The sequence below is a fragment of the Fukomys damarensis genome, unplaced genomic scaffold, assembly GCF_012274545.1.
Source record: "Fukomys damarensis isolate Sample0158 unplaced genomic scaffold, DMR_v1.0_HiC HiC_scaffold_36, whole genome shotgun sequence".
Classification (NCBI taxonomy): Eukaryota; Metazoa; Chordata; class Mammalia; order Rodentia; family Bathyergidae; genus Fukomys; species Fukomys damarensis.
Genome location: NW_022900948.1, coordinates 6,799,570 through 6,821,688, shown reverse-complemented (window position 1 = coordinate 6,821,688; position 22,119 = coordinate 6,799,570). Strand labels below are relative to the sequence as shown.

The 22,119-nt window shown below is 34.7% G+C and overlaps 1 protein-coding gene across 2 annotated transcripts in view; it reads left to right on the top strand.

Moving 5' to 3' along the window:
• The window catches only part of Lingo2 (leucine rich repeat and Ig domain containing 2), a 1,157,994-nt gene that overhangs the window by 916,596 nt on the left and 219,279 nt on the right, over positions 1-22,119 (top strand). Inside the window, exon 8 of one of the 2 annotated variants that reach the window (XM_033759063.1) lies at positions 910-969. The exons of the other annotated variant lie outside the window; for it this stretch is intronic. The gene's annotated coding sequence lies outside the window, so the exon portion shown is untranslated. The remainder of the gene's footprint in view (positions 1-909; positions 970-22,119) is intronic. 2 annotated transcript variants of the gene reach the window in all.

Genomic DNA, 22,119 nt, shown 5'->3' with positions numbered 1-22,119 from the left:
ACTATTTTGCAGTTTAAAACTATTATTGGCAAGAGCTATATTAGTTTAAATGAGTATCGAATTTTAAATTCCATAAAAGCTCTGTGTTACTTGTGAATGTAGAGCTCTCTTTTTCTTAAAAATTTCCTGTTGTGCAGAAAGTATCTGGTTGTTTGCTTTTCTATTTTTTAATTAGATTTCATTTTACACAGGAAGTTTTTCTTTTCCCCTTTAAATAGAGTTTAATTGAATTTCAGCTCCTACAGAGTAATCATGAAGGTTTTTTGTTCAGTTATCTCAATAACATGTAGTTTAGATCCCCAAAGATTCTTATCTGATGGTAATATTTACTTTGGAAACTGTATTTTTTAATGCTTGGTTATAGTACCCTAGGATGATATATTCAACCTTGCTTCATTGTTGATATAACATCAGTTTTAGAATATGATATTTTAAAATGCTAATGCAAATGTGCAGAAACAGACAATGTCCATGAGAGACATTCATTTAAAATGTGAGAATCAAGCGGAGACACTTCGAAGAAGGTAGCCTGTAGTATTCTGAATTACTGTGTTCCCTGGAAAAATAGTCTTTCAATTTAATCAAGTGCATGTCTTCATTACAAAGCAGTTATTAATTGCCGCCTGAATGTTAGATAATGCACTAAATAGGAAGCAAAATAGAAATAAGTAATTGTACAGAGGCAAGTCAGATAAATAAATTGAAGTTGAAATTGTGAGTACAAGGGTAGTATTTTAACAAAATTGGGCTTTGTGGGGAAATGGGATTATAGATGATGACTTTGTTCAAGCTGTACATTGGAAAGAAATTGCTTAGAACATTTCTATAACATTCTGAGCAAATCATTCAAAATTGTATTTGCTTTAATTACAATGAAGAGAATTGTTAAACTTCCACATCTTTCAACAGAAGCCAATCAAGAGCACTTCTGAGGAAATCGACAAAGCAGCAACAGATGGGATATTTAAGGTACATTTGATTATGAGATTTTCCCCCCACAGCTGTGTGTGGACATACTAGAAAACTTGTCTCAAACTTTACTACGCTGGATATTGGAAATACGCTAAAAGGGAAGGTCATTATTTTTCTTAGCTGCTGTCTACCAAGAGTGTGAAGTGTCCTTTTGACAGTTTTTCTCAGAAAATAAGAAATTAAAAAGTATAATAGGAAAAAAAAATAATGGTTATTGTTAGTGATGGTTGAGACTACTCCTTAAGACATTTCCATTTTTTAAAGTGCACTTGGCATATTAAAAGAAAAGGAAGAAATAACAAAATGAGATGAAATTAGAAATACTTTTTCTGGTTTTGCTAAGGTATTCATGTATATGAGAAAAGTCCAAAAAGCAGAAATGTATGCTTGGGGAAAAATAATTTCACTTCTATTTCCATTACTCATTCTTTCCTAGAAGCAGACTCAGCTACCAGTTTTTTTTTTTATAAGCATCTGAGATAATCTATGCTCACAAGTATGTGAAGGTAGTTTCACACATGAAACAAATGGTAAACTGTTATACACATCTGCAAATTCCATCGATCGGTAACATGCTTTCAGAGAGCTTTTCATATTTTTATGTGTAGATACGACTTTTTCTTTCTTTGTTTATTTTAGTACTGGGGATTGCACCCAGAGCCTTGAGCATACTACATAAGTGCTTTAACTCTGAGGTATACCACCAGCCCTTGACACATTATTTAAAAAACAAAACAAAAGCAAAACAATGTAATTCACTTGAAGGTACTATATTGCTGAACATTAGAGGTTTCCCTTCAATAGTACTTGGTATTACCCATCAAGTATTGTATGAGTCATTTACGTATTGCTGGGGCAAAACACTCCACACCCTTAATTTAAAAGAAGAGAGATTTATGTTGCCTCAGCGTTGTAAAGAGTTTGGTGAATGTTGGCTAGCTCTAAAGGAGAAACAGCATGATTTGAAGGCACTAGCAGAAGAAAGCTGGTCCATCAATGGTAGCTACAAAACAGAGAAAAAGGAGCCAGGGACCACACTAATGCATAGTTCCAGTCACACTCATAGTGACCCACCTCCTCTGATCAGCCCCACCTGCAAACAGCACACCCAGATAACACCTCATCAGTAGACTAATTTACTGAGGGTGTAGTGCCCTCATGATCCAAGCACCTTCCAAAAGCCTCAGCCCTAAACCCATGAGCCTTTGGGAGGACATTTTAGATGGAAACCATGATAAGTATGTGTTTGTAGTATAAATCCTAGAAATGAAATGTTTGATTTAAAGGCTGTGTAATTTTGATAGCCCTTGCAAGTTCCCATTCACAGAGTTTGAAAACCATTTCCCCACCCATTTAAACAGTAAGTCTACTTATACTGTATCAGCACAATATGAAACTTTTCTTTTTTCCTAATCTGTTAGTCAGAAAAGAGCATGTGATATTTACACACCATGGACTGCTACTCTGCCATAAACAAAGATGAACTTGAGTCATTTGTTGGAACATAGATGCAACTTGAGACTAGAATGTTAAGTGAAATAAATTATATGCAAATGCTTAAACATCACATGGTTTTTCCTGTATGAGAAACCTAAAGTAAAAATACAGAGCAAAGTGAAAGCTAGATAATAGGGGGTAGGGAGGTAGATCATTCTCAAAGAGGAAATGGATCAAGAGATGGAGAGAAGGGATAAAGAATGAAAAAAAAAAAAGGGACATTTGATGTTCATGTGAATCCCACACAAGAAATCTAAACATTAAGCACTGCAACTATGTATCAAAAACTGGGATCCAGAGATGTGTGCGGGGCGTAAAGAAAGCAGGACAGAAGGCAAAGAGATATGAAGAAAAATTGTGTTATGTGAAAGGGAACAGCGACGCTCAACAACTAGCCCCCCACCCCACCCCGGCACACGGAGAGATCTGACTGGAGATTTTACTCAGGGGAGCAGAGCAGAGAGAGAGAGATGAGGAAGTGCTGGCCTATTTATAGGGCTTGGAGCCAAAGACCTCCTTATTAGGGTGGGGTAGGTTGCTCTTAGTCTATCACAAGCCACGTTGCCCTCTAAGGTGGGACCCCTGCAGGAAGCTTTAGGTTTCAATTCTATATGCTGATGTGGTCTTGGGGAAAAGGAAAGTCAAGATAGGGGTTTAGGGGAAGAAGAATCCAGAAGTCCAGCCCACAATGGTGGTGTCACCAAATACTTTAACATCATCAATTTCCTAACATTATGTACATGTATCAACTTCCCACAAGGAATGTAAACGTTATATATGGCACACATACACTAATAGACTAAAAAGCATTTAAAATTCAGCATCTCTCTATAGTTGATCTTTGTATTTCTCACTGCTGAAAGATGACAAGTAATGAAACGGCTATCAACATGCAAACTGAGCCTGTTGTCTCACAAAGTCAAAGAATGAAATCTCACAGAAAAGTGGTTAAAGGGGAAGTATTTATCAGTAATGTGAAGGGAAAAAAATATCTTGGTAGCTACAAGTGTCCCACGAAATCCTGTGCCTCGTAGGCCCTCTCTTCAGAACCGTACATGGAGCAGATCATGGCAATGTGCCCGGCATCCTGTGGCCACCTATCACAGGTGGCTCTGTGGCTTAAAATGACCAGTTGAGACTAAGGCTCGCTAAACCAGTTACTCAGCATGCAGAGCTTGAAGGAAAACCATTTTAAAAGAAAGTTGGCTGCTTTGGATTTTTAAATTCCTAGAAACTTGGCCCTCACTGCAGACAGGGATTGCATTCCATTTCTTTCTTGGTCAAAGTCCTAGTCCCACTATCTATTAGTATTTTAATTCCTGTGAGTGCAGCTGACCACTGGGACTCTAACGCAGCCCCTGCCTCTTGCTAGCTGCCTATTCATAAGCTAAATAACTAAACTGCCTCTTACAGTAGGCTTTGCTGTTGGCTTTTTGGATTGGCTGTTTCTTGTTGATTTGTGTTAGCTCTTTGTAGTGTGAACTGCAAAGATGAATTTCTTGGTTTATCACAATATCTATGTTATGTAAATATCTTCATATTATTAAAATTTAAATTTGTGTATTTTTCTGCTTTATTTTGTTGTATTCTTTTTTGTGATACCCCCGAAAATATTCCCAGTACTAAGATTCTAAATTTCTTTCCAGGTTCTACTGCTTTAATTGTTAAAGATCTTTGATTGATCTGGAATTTATATTAATAAAAAGTATGGGAAAATCATTATTTTTACAGATAATTATAAAGTGCTAGTATTTTATTAAATAATATTTTAATTTTGTTACCTTTATAATAATATAGTTGATGTTGTACAGACTAACTTGCTTTGGTTATTCTGTATTTTTCTTGAGAATTTTCCAGAAATTCTTGCTTATATTTTTCCATTGAACTTTAGATTTAACTTATTTAGATATTTTAAAAGTAACAAATGGGCCAGGGATTTAGTGTAGTGGTTCTGCCACCTGCCTTGCTAGCTCAAGGACCTGAGTTCAATCCCTGGAACCAAAGAAATAAAAAATAAAAAGTAACTGATGGATATTTTTATTAAGATCCTATATTTTTAGATTTACTTAAGAAAATCAGTGCCTTATAATATTTAATTTTCATAAGAAATTGTACAATTATGCATTTGCTTAAATCTTTGCTTCTTATGCAAACCTAGGAATTTAATCTATTTACATTCTTATTTTTTGTCAGGCTTATTCCTGGATATTGTATCTTATTGTTTCCACTGTACAGGTCTTTTCCTTTTATTATCTTGTCAGTGCTATTTTTCTATTTATTCCAGTATTTTAATTTAACCAGCAACTTTACATTATTCTCTTATATTGTTAGTTTTCATTGGTTTTCTGGGTTCTTACTGGTATATGAACATAAATCTAGGAATTCTAACTATTATGACACTTCCGTTCAAATTTTTATCTGTTAACTTTTCTTTTACACTTTGTTTAAGCTAGTACCATTGGAGTGGTATTAAATAGTTATAATGATAAAAGATATCCTTGTTTTAATATTCATGTGTCCATTTTTAAGTAGAATGATCCAAATATATATATATGTACATTTCACTATCTTAAGCATCCATATATTTTCAGTTTATTAGGAGATTTTTGTTTCAAAGAATATTAACATATTTATATATTTATCACATGCCTATCTGAATCAGTGTGAATAATTACATAATTTTATATTGATTTATTAATATGATCAGTTTTATAAGTATGTTAAAGTTTTGTTGCGTTCCAGGAATATACCAAAGTTTCCATGGATGATGATTATTTTCCATACTGATTGATTTAGCTTGCTGATTACTGAGTAGCTTTGCATCAACACATACATATAAGTGAGTGTGTTCTATACTTTTGTGCATGTTCACATTTTTACCATAGAATAACACCCCTGTCCCATCCTCATGGATCTTTCTTTTTTATGCAGTAAAGAAATGTAAATACATTTTAGCTTTCCATGCCTGTACAACTCTTCCTATAAAATCATCTTCAGCACAACACATTTCTTTATTTAACAATGAAATCTTTGTTAGAAAGGGAAACTTTTGGTAGAAGTTTTTTTTAAATCATTTCTGACTACATAAGTAAAAAGTTCTAACTGTTAGGAAATCATCTATTCTGTCAATGTTTTTAAATTAATTTCTACAGGATTGTAAAAATCAATTTTAAGTATTTTAGTTATTTTCCCACTTTTGTTCATTATTTTTGTATAATATACTTTCTTATTTTTCTGTCATAGATTAGTTAATGGTTTACCATTTTGCTGTTCATACTATTGTTATATAAAGGCTTGTTTCTTAATTTGATTATTAGTTCCACAATATATTAAGATGAAGAAAAATAAATAAAAATAGAGGACTGAACCAGAATGATTGTTTCACATAGGTCTAATTGATAACTTAATTTTTAGGTATTTTTCTGCAAAAGCTGAGTTAATTCTCCTACTATTATTATTTTGTGTTCATGTGTTCATTTTTAAGTATGATCTAAATGTATATATATGTGCACTTCACTATCTTGAGGAAGTATCCATATATTTTCATTTTATTAAGAGATTTTTTTTGTTTCAGTTAATTATTCTGTATATTTTGTATTATAAATGTTTGTATATTTTTCTTTATAAACATTGATGCTATGTTATTTGGTTCTCAGGTATAATTAACTGCTAAATCTTTATGAGTCGTACCTTCATCACAATCTTTTTCTCATTTGTTGTTTTTTTTTTCCCAGAATAAAATATTAAAAGTGCTTTGCAGTTGCTTGGATGGACTGGAATGATTCTACCCATTTTTTTCTTCTAGTGTTAAATTATTTTTCATTTATCTTTCAGAGAATATTTCTTTTCAGTTTTCCTTTTGATAAATTTTGGAGTTTTTTCTTCTGTAGCTGAATTTTTGTTAGAATGTGTTGGTTCGGTCTTAGATTGGCCCTTATGATGACATGATTTAGAGAATATACTCTGGAGTCAGATTCCTCTCTTCGAGTCCTAGTTCAACAGTTCATGAGGTATAGAGCCTCAGTAATTTATTTAACCTCTTTTGACTTAATTTCCAAATATGTAAAGTGAATGTACTACTGGTCTAGTTCTCAGAATCAATTATTATTATGAGAATTAATTCAGTTAATACATGTAAAGGATTTGGAAGTGCTTGGCACATAGTATTTTCTACTATTACACTTTCTGCAATTTTATTTTTTTAATTTCATTTTACTTCCCACTGTGTGGTCTATATTCAGTTTCTTTTGATATGTATTTCTTTTGTTAATATGGAAGGTTTTGGTAGATGGTAGTTTTGAGAGATGGCTTCAACAGTATCTCCCATCCCATATGTTCTTACAGTTTGACTTGATAATATCCTCTCCCTTTGAAACTGCTCTGGCCTTTGTTACTTCCTTGACCAATAGATTAAAGTAGAAGAAATGCTATGTAATTTCAAGGCGATTCATAAAAATGCGAGACACTTCCATTTTCTTTCCTGGGCTCCTCGCTTTGGAATAAGCTATTTGCTGTCTGTGCAGTCTGACTGTACCAGACTGTCAAGTGCAAGGAAGCTCAAACTAACCTGCAGTGACCATGTGAAAAGATTTAAGACAGCAAAGCTGCCTAGAAGCCCCTATTTCCGTTCCAAACTGCTAACTATTGTAAGCCACTGAGTTAGGAGATGATTTCATATTCAGCACCATCTATCCAGGAAAAAAATTGTACTTTTGTTCTCGTGATCGCTTTTATGTCAATCATTTTATATGATTTGTTTAATCCTTTGTTTTCTGAGCAAGTATTATTGACTCCTTATAATCTTGGTGTAATTATTTTATTTCCACTTTCTCCCTTCCTTCATTGTCCAACTTCAATATATAATCTTACTGCTTACTTTTATACTTTTCGAAAGTCCTTAAGCTTTTAAAAAATTTTTATTGTCTTAAATATCTTTTAGTCCTAAATATACACTTGCATAAGTATTATTACTCTTTCATGATAAATCAGGTCTTGTTAGCAACCTGTTCCCAGTCATATTGTTACACTATTTTTTTTAGATAATTGTTACACTATTATCTTTTAAGGGGTTTTCAAAAGAACATTCCTGCTGAAAGGATTTAGAATTAAAAGCACACCAATATCAATTTAGAATGTAGTTTGAGTATCTATCATTCAAGTTATTTTATTTTTATCTCCATGTACATATTTGTCATATTTAAGACATCACAGGAAAGAATGATTTCAGTTTTCAGTTAAGAAAACGGAAGAGCAGGATATGTGTGAGTTCTAACCAGAAATTTCCAATTAATCATATTTCACAGTGAAATGACATGGGCAACTAGATGGCAGCCTTGCTAAATGAGCTCAGTACCTACATCTAAGAATGAATGGGCCGACTCGGAGGGGAAGCACTGGGAGTGAACTCATGTTTATAATATTATCACCAGCATGAAAAATTACTTCACAAACCATTTGAACATTCAGCATAAAATTTGAGAGCAACAGGGTAATCTATCTTTTCACCTTAATTTCCCCAGGAATAAGTTAAATTTGTACTCTGTTGGTAACTATCAAGTGTGAGCTGTTCTGCAGTATATGTTATGACATACCAGTTAGGTTCTGGATTTCCCCAATTATCTCTTGATCTTAATGTGTTCAGGATTGACTCCGTGGGTACTAGTGTAATTGTCTTACCTTGTGACCCCAAGAAGAAAATAGCAAGTTCAAAGAAAAATGTTGACGTATAAAAATGTGTTTTCAAAAATTTAGAGTCAAATACACAAGTCAAATATTGTGTCTTTGAATATATATAGTCTTTCAAAAGAGAACCCAGAGGAGGCACTCTGATAAACAGATTAACTGGACATAAAACCAATACTTTGTGTAAATTACCCAAATGTTCAGTGCCTTAAAAGCTGGTGACTAAGAATCTTGCAAAGTTAACGTTAAAAATATACACAGAGACCGTATGACTTTAAATTGACAAAACTAAGCAGAGAAATACGACTGCTAGAGGCAGATCAGGGAATTATGACTACCGTAAAGACTGAAAAAAAAAATGGGTAAGAACACAGGAGAATATCCCAAAACTGTGATCACTGAGAAGCAAGTGACCACGGAATCATTTATTTTTAAAATACTCAGAGGAAAGTTGCTAATTCTAAATACTTATTATTTAATTCACTACAATGGACATTTGCTAGTTATTTTATAGATGAGATACAGTAAAATATTAACTCTTTACTTGTATATAAATATATGTATGCATGTGTGTGTGTGTGTATGTGTGTGTGTGTGTGTGTTTATGTTAGAGCAGGGGGATAATGGTTAAACACTGAGATGGGGAATGGTGAGGGAGTAGGTTTGGCTGTCTTAATTTCGATATTCCTTTTAGTATAACACATTTTGATATAAACAGGCAGTTGTTTGAACTGCAGAGGTCAAAAATATAAAAATTTGGAAATAATCAGTGTATAGAAGGTATTTCATATAGTCCTATATGGCTAGAAGAGGTCACTAGATAGCAAAGAATATGCAAAATTTTAGTAGTAAATTAGGGGATGAGGACTAGCAAAATAGATCTTAAAATGAGTCAGAAAAAAAAACAGGTGATTGTAATTTAATACAAGTCAGGAAACTGTAATGTTTCAAGAAAGGGAGAAATTAAAACATTGGATTATACTGACAGGTAAAGAAAGATGAGGATAGAGATATTACCACTGCATTTACTGAAGTTATTGGTGAGATGTATTCATTCCAAATACCTTTCCTCAGGTCATATCATGTTCCTGGCTTTGACGTCTATATAATATAGATTTATTAAATATATGTGTAGAGGAAGAAATGAAAGAAGAACTAGGTAGGACAGAAGTAAAGGAAAGAGGAAAATAAGGAAGGAATAGCTGGACAAATGAGCTAAATGATTTTATTTTATTATTACTGCCTGAATAATAATTGATATTTGATTAGGTGAAACGTTGGTTAGAGAATAAAATCACAGGGAAAAGGAATGGAATCCAGGCATTTATCAGCAGATATCAGAGATCACAGTTTAGGGGTAGATTCATTCTTTTGTGATTTTATACAAGCCTCCTATAAACAGCCAAGTATTAACGGAAATGTGGAAATCTAAAAACTTGATTATAAAATAATTCCTCCCTTCACTGCTGTGACCAAGAATTATTTTGTTCATTTATCTATTTTATCACAATAGTGTCTGCTGGCAGAAAGCCCAGCTTGCATGCCTAGAGCAAGTTCATTTGTGGACCTTTTGTATGCATTCCCTTAAACTCAGGCAGGAGTCTGTGATTTGGGACTGGACATTTATTTTAAAGAAATTAAGAAACAATGACTGTGAAGCTTTGATGGTTAAGACACATTGCCTTCAAAATGCAAATTGACACCTGACTGGCAAAGAGTGAGATAATTCAGTCTGTCCATGAATGCAATTCAAATTACTTGGTTATTGAAGTGCAAAACAAGGAAAGAAAGAGCAGACATGTCTGATATGTTCATTTTTTAGTTTTCATAATTTTGATATCATTGTAAAATTTAGATTTTTTGCAGCCTAAGTATTATCAGTTAATTTGGCCTACTTGCACCTTGCCTTTCTCCAACCCCTCCTGATGAATCATTTCTTGCAGATCAAATAAATAGAAAAACAGAAATACCATTTTCTTGGGTTCTTCAGGCTACTATCACAAAATCCCATTGAATAGTGGCTTATGAAACAACAGAAACGTTTCTTGAATTTCTGGAGCCTCAAAACTGCAAGGTAGAAGTGCTGGGAGATTGAGAATCTTCCTCCCGCTGTCCTTAGGTAGCAGAAGGGACAGGGAGGCTCTCCAGAGTCTGTTTTTTGATGATACCAATTGCTGACCACCAATGAAAGACCTAACCACTTCCAAAAGCATTCACTTCTTAATACCATCTTTTGTGGGTTAGGATTTCAGGATATGAATTTGGGGGGCATCATCCAGTCCACTGCAGTAGGAATTTTTATTTCTATTGACACAGTCTTTCCTTCGGTGGGAGGGGCAGTATGGGAGAAGAAAAGGGACTCTGAAAAATCTGTATCAGCTTTGAATCTTCTCAGAAATAAAGCAGATATACAGCCAATTTTAAAATTTGCAGGAGTTTATAAATGACTAAAAGCTGATTTGTGGAAAAGTTAGCTAATGGGCATCAGGATCAAAGTGCGCCTGAGAAGATTACTAAAAATGCTTGTGCCTCGGCCATTATACCATGAGAATGTCCATCTTGGTTCCTTATATGTTTGAATACTTTATAACACTACAGTCTACTTTCATAACTCTACATTTATGGACATCAGATGAACATCAAATCTCATTTAACTGAACTCTAAGTAGTTTTTATCTAAAAAGCAGAAAATAATTCATCTAATCCTTTTTCTTTGCCTATTTCTGTCCCCTTTTCTGCTCTTTCTCTCTTTTTTCCCATCACTGTCCACCATTCCTTACACACACACCAAACATATGCACATGCACACAATGCACACACACACACACACACACACACACACACACACACACACACACTAGCTGCCTTAATCCCTTGCCCTCAAGTGCAGCAAGTTTGTAACTCTTCGGGGAGGATCAGGCACACACAAACCACTGAAACGTCAATCATCTTTTAAATCTTAATTCTTTCCCTCTTAATATTGGGAAAGTGAACACTGCATTGGGTGTCTTTAGTTTCATTTCAAAGTGCTTTTGGAAGTTGTATAAGACTTGCTTCAGAAATTTTGTTCTGAAATAGCTAGCATGAAAAATTGTGAATTTCCAATACAAAGCTTTTTATATTTGCTCAAAATCTCTTAATTGATACTACCTTTCGAACTAGTTTCCATTTTCCTATGTTTTTCTTCCTCCTCTTTCCCAATTTTACAGGTATTTTTTTTGTTTGTTTTTTGATTTTTTTTTTCTGGAAAGGCAATTAAGAATGGATTGTATTTCCAGATCTGTTTAAAAGCCTTTCATTTTAAAGTTGGGGAATATTCTGATGAGGCAAATGACTGTGTTACTATTTCAGTCTAAAAGTCTTCTTTGACCTATCACACTGGGAATAGTATTATTTCCTGATTCTGGGACCTGGAAAGCAGGTGATAAAGATATGGTTACCATTTCTACACTTTGCTTGGCTTGTCCCCGTATTCCAAACTTTGTCCTTAGAAACCCTCAGAATGTCAAGGAAATTTAGATCTTTTTTTTACTGTCTCATATCCAAAAGTGTTGGGGAGGGGTTACCCTAATATAGTTTAAGAGAAGTTAACAGTAAATTTTCCTATCCTGAAGCAAAGCTTTTCCCAGACAAAATTTCATAAAAGATATTGACTTCAAGTCTCTTCCCTTATCCTTTGGCCCTATCACCCCTACTGTCGAGGTACACTACTTTAGGAGGCAGTTGTATAAAATGAATAGCTATTCATAAATAGGTGCTATTTATAAATTTGATGTTAACAAGTCAGAAGCTGGTGCATCAGAAAGAAACAATTTTTAGAAAAACATGCTGTATTTTCTCTGTTATCAGAATATATTATCTGGACTACACAGAAACAAATATTCAGTCCACACAGAGAAAACCCTGAATGAATAAGAAGAAAGAAGCTGTGAATTAGGCTGGGGGAAGTTAATTTGAAAAGTCCTTCAGCCATTTAGTCCACATAAAGATTTTGAGCTCTAGACAGCAGAGGAAATGATTTGGCCTAAAAAGGGCCGAGTAGAAACATTTAGAGTCCAAAGCAAATAGCACAGAAATGTTAAAAAGGATTAATGAACCTTTTGTAAAGAGCAACTAATTACAAGCTTGGATAACTGAGACCAGCAGCTATGAAAGTGTCTAAGGTAACAAGTACAAGGGAGAAAGATAAAGAAGCAAATCATAGTTCAGAATTAAAAGGCAATTATCTACTTCGTAGGAGTTTTTATGCTGTAATATTTTTTTCCAGTTGTATAAAATTAAATCATAGAAGTTTAGACAATTGATAGCCTTGGAATTCATGTTATCATATATGTGTTAAGAAGTAACCGATTATGTACCATTGTCCAACTATACATGCATGTGCCAACAGATAAAATAATTTCTTCCTTCTCTTAACTTTGAAATAGATAAGCGTGCCTACCTTAAACTTTTAGTCTGAACTTGATACTTAAAAATCAGTGTTACAAACTTAAAATGTTAGAAATTGACCTCTAATCTTTAACCCCAAATTTTCGTCTTCTGCAGTCGTCCCCTTCCTAGTTGCAGATGAAGACTTGGCACCTTGAGACCTGTACTGTTTATATCATAATTAGTAGTGAATCAAAAAACTTTGCAGTCGCCTGTAAACCATGGGATTTCTATCAGGAAATCTTGATAAATCTAACTTTAAAATATGCCCAAATCCTCACGCTGCCCAGGCCTGCCACATCTATTTCCTACAAGACTGCTATAGTCTCCTAACTGCTCTGCCTGCACCTGCCACTGATTCCCTTTAGTCTGTCTTCAACGCAGAGTGAGAGGAATCCCTCGGGCGTGTATGAAATCAAACTTCCTTTGACTTCACATCTTACTGCAAGTGCAAGGCAACATAAATCAGAATGGGCTATGAAGTCGTGAGAACAGGGTCTCTCATCACTTCATTGACCTCATCTGTGACTAGACTTCTCCCTTCTTGCTTTCCAGCACTGTGGCCCCTTTTCTCTCCTCGCTCTCCCCCTCCCTCTCTCTCTCTCTCCCCCCTCCCTCTCTCTCTCTCACTCTCTCTCTCTCTCTCTCTCTCTCTCTCTCTCTTGGTACCAAGATCAAACTCGGGTCCTTGCACTCGTGCAAAACAGGTGACGGAACCACTGAGCTAAATCCCCGGCCCCCTTTTCTCTTTATCCAGCATGTCAGGCCTGCTCCCACCTCTCGACCCTTTGTACCCTGTTTCCTATGCCTGGGATTCTTTTCTCCCTAGAAATCTGTGCAACTCATTCACTTTTTTTTTTTCAATTCTTTACTCATTCAAATCTTTCTGGACACCCTGCATAAAATTCCAACTCTACCCTTCTCTTATTTCTTCCAATACCCCATACTCCTCATGACTTATCTTTCTCTATAGAATTTATCACTCTACTAATACACAGTTTTGTTATTTGTTTTGCTCATCTTGCATTTTATTCATCTAGAAAATAAGCTTCATGGGAACAGAGAGGTTTGCTTTCATCTTCACTGCTGTATCCCCAGGGCTTCTAGCCAGGACCTCGCCCACAGCAAGCTTTCAGTCAATATCTGCTGAATTAAGTAATCTTGCATTTGGATTATATTAACCTAAACATACGCTAAAATAATCTTCCTATTGTGTGTCCCTGTGCCATAGAATAAGAGCTTCTACAGGAATTGCTTTACATAAAATTTGAGTCTGAGCATGCTGGTGCATGCCCATAATCCCAGCATTCAGGAAGCTCAGGCATGAGGATTACTGTGAGTTAGAGGCCAGCCCAGGGTACAAAGTAAGTTCAGAGATAGCCTAAACTACATAGTGAAACCCTACCTTACTAGGAAAAAATATATATAAAACAAGAGCCTCTTTGCATTTAAGGAAATATCAGTGTGTGTATAAGCTTGCTCTCTAGACTTCAACAGTCCCTCTATTGGAGAGGTCAAGAAAGCACAAAGATCTGAAAGGAGATATGAACACATGGAGTAAACATTAGCTCTTGGACTTGCAGCCCCCTCTGCTGTCCTTCTCTATCCAGAATCTCAGGTGGTTTTATTTAATAGAAGGGATTTAATTTTTATCCTTTCTGTCTAGAAGCCTGCACCTATTTTTGTTTTGTTCTTAGTTTTTGCTCCATAGATCTATCTTTAGCACAAGATCTTTAGGCTAGTTAGAAAGAAGGGGATGCATTTATGAGCTCAGTTGAGAGCAATGAGTATCAGACTGGCTTTCCTCAAAAGCCAAATTATAAGATCCAGAAAGTAAAGACAAGAAGCTAATTTGAGGATATCACAATGGTGTATAAAGAAAGATAAATGAGTCATTTTATAGGAAAATGGAAGCAACTTCAATAATGTTAAGTGGAATGAGTCAGACACACAAGTTTAAATATTGAATACTTTCTTTTATGTAAGACACTCAAAATGTAACTAAAGATCAAATTAACCAGGGATAACAGGAGGGATCTAGAGATGGATGGGAACATAGAGGGTGAAAAAAGGAACTAAGATGTGCCATGTACATGCACAACTCCACACAAGGACTGTACACATTACCGTAAACCTGGACTGCTAAGGAGTTTTGCACCAGATCAATGGAGGATGAAGGAAGAGAGGTAGGTGAAGATAAGTCCCAAAGGGTAAAATATCTCTGGTAATAAATATGTTTTCTGATTTAGCAAATCACCTAGACAAGATCCTTCAGTGGTTGTAAAAGACATTTTTTTTTTGTTTCCTGAAAGATATTTTCCCCTTTTGTTTCAGAGTAGTGTCTTAGAAATGACTCACTCATCAAACTATAAAGTGTAAAGAATGCAGATTCCTGACCACTCCCTAGAATAACGGAGGCAGGATAATGTCAGTTTGGTTTTTTGTTTAAGCTTCAGTAATTATTATGGACCATAAAAAGTCATAGAGGTATCTCTTGCAATTAAAACTCCAAATATGACCAAGAAAAAATATCTGTGAGGAGATGCTGATAAAAATTATACTATTGACATCCTATTTCCAAAGTTGTGTCCCAATCTTACAAAGAATACTAGTTCTGAGTATAGGGGAAGTGAAGACTCTTTTGGACAAGTAGATGTCAAGAAAAATTATATAATATTATTATAGGGCTTCTCAGAGCCATTTAATTGACTGTGATATACCATGAATGCAAGAAAATAGACCCCATTTTCCACATTTATTTTTAATCATTTTACCTGCTAACCAAAAGGAATTAATAAAAGATGAATATTCTAGAAACATATTTAATACTGACATAGTTTTATGGTATTTATAAGGAAGACTTCATTGCATTATAAAATCACATAATAATGCTGCAAATATCTTGCATTATATATACAACATTGAGAAAATAAAATTTTATGCAGCAAGATATTATTGTGCAACATTTGATATTTTTACAGTGGTGACTCGTGATTAATTTGTTTTCCCTGCCAAATTTATTTGCCTTTTAAAGAACAGAAGAAAAGTATATTTAAACAAAAACAACAATAATAATAATTATTATTATTTTCAAATATACTTTTTGGGAAAGCTGGTATTAGAGTAGGTGTTATTTCAGAGTAGTTTGCCCTTCTTGACAAATGCTCAAAATAATCACCTTCTTCACCCTCCTCTAAATCCAGCTCTATTCTTTATCTCTCCAAAATGTTGGAAATAATTGTTTTAATTTTTTGCTGTGGTTTTTTTTAATTCCTCCTGTCTTCCATCAGCCACTAAATCATTAGTATGCACTCCAGAGAGCAAAGAATTTGTACATGAATGTTAACCTCTTGGGTCAGACAAAGCAGCAGATGTTTTCTTGTACTGTGGGTAGGTGTACAGTTATTTTGGGCCTTTTCGATTTTCCTTTTCTTGAAAGTTTTATGTTAAAATTTCTGTTGTTCATTACTTTCTCCTTCTAGAACAAATACCGATATACTCTGAACTATGTTCCCAGTGTCTGTTCCCCTCTACTTTGTCCCTCTACCCCCATCTTTCCTCTTTTACCCCTGTTTCCTTTAGATAAACCGTACTGTCTGGCAGGATTTTTAGAAAAAGTAAAATTTAGGAATAGCATAGTTTTTGGCAAAACAGGATAATGTGGTCCCAATAATATGTGCTTTAGTGTTATTTTAAATGTGCCTCATTATTTCATTTGTTGGCTATCTTGCCCCCAACAAGTTACTTAAGAACTATGAATACCATTTCCTTCCATGAAAAATGATGGTAGAATAGAAAAGATTAAATGAAATAACATATGAGAGTTCCTAGCATTTTCTATTACTTTCCACCTCCTTACCCACTTCCGACTAACTAACATTCATTGCAGAAAATTCTTCTAAAATAACCTGCTGAGCCTGCTAAACCTTCGCTGCAGAGGTCCTAGAAAATACATCATGGCATTCCTTGCTGATCTTGCTCTTTAATCTAGGAACAGGGTAGCCAACAATTTCCGTGTAAAATACCAATTCCAAAAGACTAATAGTGGCCAAAGAGCTGGGTTGGCAAGGATCGTGAGCTTCCTGGAAGGGTCTACTGTTAGGAGTATCATGACTGACAAAGGAGGTTGCTACTCATGAACTTTCAGTTCTACTTCATACCTTTACTTTTCTAGCCTACCTTTATTGTCATGATCCCATCTTTAATGGTTCTTGCTGTGCTATTTCCAAGTAGCATATTTTTACATAACCTTTCTCCTAAGATGAAATCAATTTTTGGTCAAGGTCACTCTGTATAATTCCTTTAAGGGATATTTACACATGTTTGGGCTAGATCTAAGAGTACGGGTAGAAATTCATACATCTCCTTGCAACCATTTTTTCAGCCATATTGGTTAATTCTCATCACCTGCTGTAAGGTCTTTCATGCAGCCATTTAACTGCCATTGTGATGTGAAAACAGCCTTAGTCAATTAATGAGTGTGGCTGACTTCCACTAAAACTTTGCCTACAAAACCAGACAGTAAGCCAGCTCTCACCTTAGGTGAGATCCCTGAATAAAAGCTACATTTCTTTGCGAACTAATACAGCAGTGACACTAGCAGCTGGGACACAAGAACTGACCCTACTTCTGACACTGTCAGAAAAATCTGAATAGATGTCATGTTCCAGGTCTTTAATGACCTGTCTGCGGGGCTTCATCCTTGGTAGGAATTTGAAACTTTTCTTTGGGTTTCAAAGAATTGCCTGTGTCAGTGGTTCTCAAACTTGAATGTACATCAGAATCGTCTCATTAATACAGAAACTTCTGACCCCAGCATTGGCATTTCAAATTCAGCCTGTCTGGGATAGGACCAGAGATTGTACATTTCCAAGTTTCCAAGGAATGTGGGTGCTTCTGGTCTCAAGCTCACAGTTTGAGACCACTGGCCTGAGTCATCCTGTTTGCTTAGAAAGCCTATGCTCAAAAATAAGAGCACAGTATTCAAGCAACTGTAGAATTGGTTAATCCTTCAAACATTCCTCATGGAAAAACTCTTCATATATTTCTACTTGATCAATACGCCCTTGGCTAGTTAGATGCCTTCTCCAGGGAACTCTAAAAGTATAACCTTAAATCAATGCATGTGCTCCTCGGTGGAAAGAGCTACAACTAATTTCACAAAGGTCCCTAGACCAGCAGCCTCCCTGTGTTGCTGTCTACTTCTAGTTCTATTCATTTCTGTTAGTCTCTAGAGTCAAGCTTTGAGTGAATGAGTCTCTACCTATATCTGATAAAAATCAGAATAGGTTTCCTCAAACATTAATGCAATCCCAATTCCCATAATGTTTGTTTCTGTGAAAATATGTAGGAGACTACACTGACGTACAGTTACACATTTGACTGACTGCATCAATTACAGAGAGAACAGTCACTCTTATGAAAACACTATACATCCCTTGCTGTGTTATGTCTCGGCCTGTGCGTGTGCTTATATGTGTGATATTCCTGGGGTGCTTTTAGTTGGGAGAGGAAACACGTAAAATAATATTTACTGAATGACTGAATTTATAAACATTCTGCTTCCTCTTAAAATCCTCTAGTTTTTTTAACTAATTGTTTTGTCTGAAAAACATCTTTAAATTTTTAGCAGTCATTTATACTTGAGTGAAGATAAAGAGGATATGAAACAAGAGGAAGAAAACAAGGATAGAGTGAAGAAAGAAGATGAGCAGAATTGTTAGGGGAAACAAAAGAACTGATCTATCTCTGTGTTTTGCCTAAAAATTAGGCAATAAATATGTTGATGCAAACAGAAGGTAGAATTTACAAATGTTATTCACATACACATAGAGTCTCTATAAAAATATATAATTTGAAATTTCTTTTAAAATCCACAAAATAAGAATAATTTCCACTAATGAATGGGAAAGGTACTCCAATAAAGAGCTACTGAATTCACCATGGTCCTCCCTTGACTTTGAAGATATATCTGGCCACATAGCCACAGAAAGACATTTCACCTGAGGGCGTCAGCACATGGAACGAAGGCAGTCTAGTACTCTGCTTTCACAGACCTAACTGAATATGCATCCTGTGTTTTAAAGAAAAACTGTCTGGCTTTATTTCCCTAATCCATACTGAGGCATCAAATGACTGATTCTTGCTTAAAGTCATGTAATCAGTGAAAGACGGTAATAGGGACAGAAAATACAAAACACAGACATAAAGGCTTATGTTCTAGTAGACTTTTAAGTCTGTGATTACCTAAGGTTTGCCTATAATAATGTATCTAAGAAGAAAATAGATTATTTAATTTAAAATTTTAATTCATTTGACTTATGTTTTCTAACTTAATGTACCAGAATTGTAGCCACTAAAGTCCATTTAAAATGTACTCTTGAAGATGTATCCTTCCACTAGTGAGGAAAAAGAGAGAAAGCAAAATATGCAATGCATTATCAATTTAGATTTTTGCATGTTCCTGTGTGTTATTATTAAAGGGAAAAATGCTTTATATCTAGTTTTGGTGTAAAAGAAAGTGAGTTAAATAAAACTGAGTGTTTCCACACATGGTGAGCCATCTCTAAGAGATTCTTTGGCCATCCTGTAAATCCTTTTAAGTATCAGCTTCAAGTAAAATAGGGGAGGAACTTTAAATAAGTGGTTCTAGCAGACACAAATTCCATACATTAAAAAAAAATTGAACACTTGCTTTAAGCTGCTATTCAATTCATGTTAGTGCGTTTTATTATATCTACAAAAGCTATATTATCCTTTGAATCTCAATTTGTCTCCCTTCAAATCTATTTGGCTAATGTTAAAGGTGAAACCAGATATTACCCAATGGAGCATGGATTCAGAAAAATTGAAAAGGGAGTATGCATCATTTCCAACTTAGAAAGAAGCTAATAAAAATTACTTTGCTGCAGTGTACTGTTCATTTGATTCGTCTTTCCCATTGGAGGGTTTCTTAGACGGAAGATCCTGCAGCCATCAATAATAATATCCATGATATGACTTTGACTAGAATCAATTATATTGTAATTGCTAGAATAAAAACAAGGGAATAAAACTACGAAAAGAGGACTTTTATAGGAAGAAATACATAGTTTAAAGGGAACATAACTTTCAGTGTCAACTTTAACTTATGAAAATGGAGAGCAGAATGATCCCTAAATGTTGAAAAGATAATTTTTTATTATCAGCAAAGATGTGTCCATGTTTTTTCCCTGGTTGTTAGATCTTATTTGTGTAATGAATATTAATGCATGTAGTTCTATAAAACCAAATCACCTCTGGTGTCTAACTGCTATCCATTATTTGTATTTAAAATTTAAAAGACTTTTCAGAAGCATTGTGTCATTTTGCTATCTTTTTAAATGTGATTTTCCCTTCATGTGAAGTATTTAATCCTCCAAGTACACTGCGAATGTCTCAAATTTCCTCTTACTATATGTGAGAGCTCAGCCATTTTAATAATACACACACACACACACACACACACACTGTCTTCTCTGGGTTGTAATTTATTTTTTATCACAACACTGTGGGAGCTGCTAGTGTCTACAGTTTGATTTCACCCCATGGTTTATGCCCTGAAGTGTCAGGCAGATAGACAACACTATGCCAATCAGTTTCAGTCTGTTAAAGCTCAGAGAGCAAAGCAGAGATAAAGTGATGGAAGTCTGATAGGTGAGGATGATTTACCAGTAGGCTTCATAGCTCCCAGGACTTCAGGATCTGTCCAAAGGGCAGTAAAAGGAAGAGACATCCTCATTTGCATCATTTTTATATGACCTTCAAATCACCTCACACAGATCAAGAGGTCTCAAAAAGTTGTCACTTTAAAAAAGAGGAATGAAAGAACAATGAAAATGTTGTTGGCCATAGAATAAGAAATTAATGGCAGTGTTATCTGTGACAGATAATAGTTGATGAATGAGACCCTCCAGACACTCACTATTTGGGTCAGTGGAGATGCCACTGAAATTTAATTCCTAGAATTTTTATTAAAAATGACATGCCACCCCAACAGGGTACCCCTGGTCTCTTGAAATACTAAATATGTTCTTTTTTACTTGTTCTTATTCTTTGCTCTGAACTATAACAATCATAATAATATTTCTTGCACTTGTTTGTCATTATTCTAAGATCTATGTTCACCATCATATGTAATGCAAAATTAACATGTGATGTGATAACACCAATGAGTTAGGTACTTCTGTTTTTTCCATTTAACAGAAGGAGATAATGAAGCTTAGAAAGGTTTAGAAAGGTTAATGGTGGGTTGGGGATTTGGACATATATCTGTGAACTCACAGGTTCTTGAAGAATTGGTTTATAAGAACTTTGGAAATTAAAAACCATAAATTCTGATTTTCCTCAGAGTACTAGGAATGGCTAGATTTTGGAGTGAAAAAAATCTTCCAGAACATTGGCTAATTCCAATTTAGCACCATTTGTTTTTAAGAAAATTTCCATCTCAACAAACTACTTTTTCTCAAAATTTACTAGCTTATTTTTATTCATAGGTGTATTCACATTACAGACACAGGCTGACTGTAATTTTATCTAAATACATAACATAATATTAAAATTTGGTCAGAAGATAATGGGAGATATCCTTCATGTTGAGAAGAAATGTACATTCTTTAGATGTATTCCCACCTCTTAATAATGTTAAAATCATACAGTCCTTAAATTCTGAGGATTGTCTAAGACTTGATAGATGCTGTCTCAATCAAGTGAAAGTCTTGGATGCTTAAAAATGAATATTACAGAGATAATTTCTCTGGAAAAATAACAAGAGATCAGACCTAAACCTTAGGTTATGTGTGTGAGAAGTTTTGAGGAGAAATTTTTAAACATGGTTTTTATTTTATTTATTTATTTATTTATTTATTTATTTATTTATTTATTTGTTTATATTATTTATTGGTACCCGGGATTGAACTTGGGTCCTGCGCTTGCAAGGCAGGCCACCGAACCACTGAGCTAAATCCCCAGCCTCAAACATGGTTTTTAAATAAATGATCAGATATTGAAGACAGGCTGCTGATAATAAATTCACAAATAAAGAATGCATGTTCTTATTTTCTGTAAAAGCACAGAAGGGGTGATTTCTAGGTAAATATTGTGCTGGGAAGATCTTAAATGTTCTTGAGTTTAAATTTCCTCATTTCAATATAGAAGCAATACAAAGTATGTAACTCACTGGCTTGTTGTTAAATTAAATGAAAGAAAGTTTGTGAAAGCATTCTGTAAACTCTATCGCATTATATAAATGTCCGATATTTTATTAAATTCAGACCATTAAGCCTTTATTGAACATAATCCACTTGGTGTCAGGACTTAAAATTCTGAAATGTAGATTATTTTTTATAATAGTCTAAAGGAGAAATAAATGTCTTATCTAAACAATTAAAATTCAACATGAAAACTGCTACTATAGATGGGTAATCAAAGTCCCTGAGTGCAATACAAATAAGGAACATAATTAATTCAAGGCAAAAAAGTCATACGTCAGAGAAGCTTTAGGTGTTGGTGGTATAGTAGGAG